Below are 4,641 nucleotides of genomic sequence, written 5' to 3' on the forward strand. Positions count from 1 at the left end.
AGCAGGATGCAGACTGGAGCACAAACCTAATTTGTGCCTGTCTGGGTTTTGCTGCCTCTTACTCACACGTTATGTTAGGCAGCATATCACTTGGGAGTGTTGTGGAAAACCAAAACACGTGTGCTCTAGGACCATGCGTTTCTGCTGGAGAAACATCACTGGGCGGTAAATGATTAATGGGAAAACACTGCACCGCTCCCCTCGAGCCTCCTCCCGCAGTGCTGGTGCCCTCCCAGGTCACAATGCTGCCTGGCAAACAGGGTGCAGCCATCCCCTCCCTCACTGCCCAGCTGCAGGCAGCCCAGACAAGCCTCGGAGTTACTATTTCTGATCAAGAAGTGGGAAATCCCTCCTCTGGGGAGGTGCTGCCATGTTCAAGACATTTTGAAATGCAACCATGGCTCGGTCTTGCCATTTCGGCCAGGTTGGCCAGGTAGGCCAGGGCTTGGAGCAATCTGGTCTAGTGGAAGATGTCCCTGCCTGTGGCAGGGGGTTGGAACTGGATGAGCTTAAAGGTCCCTTCCAACCCTGCCTAGTCTGTTCTATGACTATGATTCTATGGTTTTTGCTGGAGACATATAGGTTTTGGTTCAAAGAAGGGACTCCGTCTGTGGTTGGAATCTGCTGACTAGCCCCTCTGCAGCCCTTTTCTCTGCTTGTGCTATGTCCTACAGCCACCACCTGGTCCATCAGGATAGATCATGATTGCCCTCAGGAAGCCTCCAGGACCGAAGGAATGGACTGTGCTTTGGTAAGCATCTCCTTGAAAATGCCTAAAACACAGTAATTGTGATTTATAATCAACAGACACATTTACTGTCCAACAGAGTTACCATCCAACATTTAAAGAACAATACTGTAGGCATATTTTAACCCCCTCAACCACAAGCCTGGGTAGAAAGGATGGTGGCTGATGGTGCTCCAAGATGATTTGTGCTGCCACCAACAAAGCCTGAGCAGCTCTGACATGTCATCTAAATACAATTCAGACTCTGTCTTTGCCACCAAAATGACATGGTGACAATATGCTGTGGTGTGGGCGGTGGAAATAATAAATGGTTTTCTGACATTTCTTCTGGCTTCTCCATGACTATTTAGTACCGTAGAGAAAACATTTTCGCAGGGGTTCCAGCTGAAGTCTTTTGTCCCTCTGTAACTAAGGAAGGGAAGCAAACATGGCCTTAATTAAAAGGATTTACTAAGCACTTTTTTAAGGGAGAGTCTGTGAAAAAGAATTGTTTGAGCAGAGACAGAGCAGGGGAGTCCGGCATGGAGCAGGCAAGAACTAGAAGGATTAAATACACCCACTTCCATTGGAGAAGGGGTAAAAGAGCACAGCAGGATTTGTGGGGAGTCACTGTCCTACCACAAAAATCCTTGTGAGTATGTCCCAGGGGCTCCAGGGAGCTTGCCTGGCATTGGATGGCTTAGCTAGAAATGCAAGACATGAAAGAAATAAGAAACATGCTCATTTGTATCAATAAATACATTATTTCCTTCCTATTACAGACTGAATTTTCAGAGAATGTGCCCAAAATGAAAAGATCTAAAATTAAACCAAAACAAAAGCAATAAGCCAACAATAACAATCCTATTACTTGAAGCGGGCTAGCAGCTGGTGTTTCTTGCCTTCCTCCTACATCTCCTTAAATATAAGCACCTGAAGTGACATTGGGGGCCCAAAGAGACCACATGTTCTTTAAGGATTTGTCCCAGGGGCAGGACATCCTCACCGAGCTGTGGCTCCAGGCTTGAGGCCATCCTGGCTCTTGATCCAGCAAAACCCTGCCAAATTTCCATGGGGATGCCTCATTCCTCCTCTCTGAAATTGCTGCAGTGTGACCTCACGAAGGTGGTATTTGCACCACGTGTTGTGTTTATGAGAAGCAGCTGTGGAGAGGCGCTCGGCTGTCGGGAAGCCTCACGTTGCTGATGAAGTTTTGGGATGGAGCAGCTTCGGTCATGTCTTTCTGTTGGATCTTCCCAATGCTGTCGCTCCAACCTGCAGCCCACTAATACAAAGCAAACCAGTGAGCCCAGGGTTTCCCTTCTGGCTTGCCCAAAGGCAGCACTGAGGACATGGCACGGCTGGAAACCCAGAGCAGCACCACCATCATTGGATATGCTTCCTCCAGTCAAATCATAGGGGCCCAGAAAAGATCACGTGGCCTGCAGAATTTGTTACATGCTTGAGAATGGGTGATATTTGGTTCTTTACCCCAGTAGTGGTGTATATAATCCTGCACATGCAAGGGAAGGAGTGATCTGTCAGTAAAGTACTGGCTTGGCACAAGAAATAAAATGCAAGTTGAATTATTTTATGCATTTCAGGGGATAAAAGGGCTACTTGGACACAATGGGGTTGGTCTTTTGGTTGGTTTTGCAGCATTGCAGGACTAGGAGTTGGCTGAAGAGCACCATTCCCAAACTCAGACAAACTCCATTATGCTGCTGCGCATGGGCTTGTGAGCATGGACTTCGTTTTCCCTCAGAAACTTGCTGCTTGGGTAACCATGCAAAAAAAAAAAAAAAAAAAAAAAAAACAAAAATTAAAAATGTGTTGATTTGGAAAAAAAAAAAGGTCACCTCTCTGGATGGGACATTTGGTGGGAAGCTGGCTGTGCAAAGCTGGGCACACACTTGGTAGCACAGCTCTGTAATTTCCCATCCTGGATGAGTGCTGAGGTTTGTGCTCCTTGATGTACCTCCTGCACCCCTGGAGTAGGTCTGCTGGTGTGGAGGAAGAAGCTATAGCCATCAAGTGTGGACTCAGGGTGAGGAGGTTGCTGCCTCTTTCGCTCCTCCCCATCCTGCTACTTGAAGGGATCATGACACCTCTGTTTTGCTTCCCTGTTGCATCTGTCTTACCAGCATGGAAATACCAACAGCCCATTCCTGGTGCCTCTTCAACAGAGCCTCCTTGCCCTCATGGCTTCACCTACAACCACAGAGCAGGATGTTTCAATGTTAGCATCCCCGGACAACCTCAGTGGGGCAGCTGGGGATCATTGGAGAGACTCACCATCCAGTGGCTCAGTCTCATCCCTCACAGACACAGAGTGTTACTATCACCTCCAGACCCACACCAGCACCTGCAGCACAGCATGACATTCCCATGCCAAGGTCCACCATGCCTTTGGTTGCAGGGGACCTGCCTGATCGTAGGCACAGACACCAGGAGGTGGGTGAGACTGGCATGGCACTGCGAGCCTCTTTCCACCTGGGATCTCTGGGTGGGCACACAGAGGTGCCCACCTTCATCAGGGACTGTAGAGATAGGACAAGGGGTAATGGGTTTAAACTAAAACAGGGGAAGTTCAGGTTAGATACAAGGAAGAAGTTCTTTACTGTGAGGGTGGTGAGGCACTGGAATAGGTTGCCCAAAGAAGTGGTAAATGCCTCATCCCTGGCAGTGTTCGAGGCCAGGTTGGACAAAGTCTTGTGCAACCTGGCCTAGTGTGAGGTGTCCCTGCCCATGGCAGGGTGTTGGAACTAAATGATCTTAATGTCCTTTCCAACCCTAACTATTCTATGATTCTATGATTCTGTGTCCAACCACAGACACCTTGTCTGAGCTAGGTCCTGGGTCCAGCCTTAAGCGCACGGGGGAAAACAGGGAAGGCTCTCACCCTGCCGTGGCTGTAAAGAGCTTGTTTTCCTCCCATCTCTCCAGCGTTTGGCTTTCAGCCCCAAAAGGAAGAGCACCATGCCAAGAATTTCTACGGCTATGTCCAACGGAGTGAGCTGACACCTGATTTGCCCTTAATTACAGTGGTGGGAATCAGCCCAGGGGCAAATGTGACATGGTGATGACTGGGTGGTGGTAAGGACAAGACTCATCTGTCATTTGCCATAAGGGCTTGTCCCGAGGGTTTTATTTCCTATGAAAAGTCAGCAGAAAGATCTTCCAGTGTGTGGAGAAGCAGCTCATGGGACAGGACATATAGAAACCCCACCTTTCCCTCTGCCATGCCAACATATCCAGACCAGAGCGAGCTTCATTATTCCAATCGAAGCTCCCTCACAAGCTTTGAATCAGGAGTAATGTGCACGCTGTTTGCATGCCAACATGCCACAAGGCACCAGGTGATGCAGAATTACTGAAAAAGGGAGTTAAAAATAGATGCTGAATTATTCCAGTCTATTTGTGGACAAAATAACCCCCATTACCTTATGATGCCTGAGCAGCTCCAGCCATTCCCACCACCAACAAAGCCCCCCAAAACCAGGAAACCCTGCCCTTGCTGCCTCTGCTGTGTGCTGGTTTGCTACTTCACAAAAACACGGTTCAAAACACTGTTCAAGAGTGCTTCAGCTCTGAGTGGCAGTGCCCAAAACCTCCAGACAGTCCCTGCTGATATTGTTAAGAGCAGATTTTTGGGTGCAACCAGGCTTGTTTCTGATCCAGTGGCTTCCAGCTGCTGCCCCAAAGGTGTGCTGTGTGTCCTGGCTTTAAATGTGTAAAAGAAAGAGAGAGAGAGAAAGCCATAGAATTTAAATTCATTTTTATTTTATTTTATTTTATTTTATTTTATTTTATTTTATTTTATTTTAATTTAATTTAATTTAATTTTATTTTATTTTATTTTATATAAAATTAAGAAGAAAAGCTCCCACAATTGCCTGGTGAAGCACCTCAAC

The sequence above is a fragment of the Strigops habroptila genome, chromosome 6, assembly GCF_004027225.2.
Source record: "Strigops habroptila isolate Jane chromosome 6, bStrHab1.2.pri, whole genome shotgun sequence".
NCBI lineage: Eukaryota > Metazoa > Chordata > Aves > Psittaciformes > Psittacidae > Strigops > Strigops habroptila.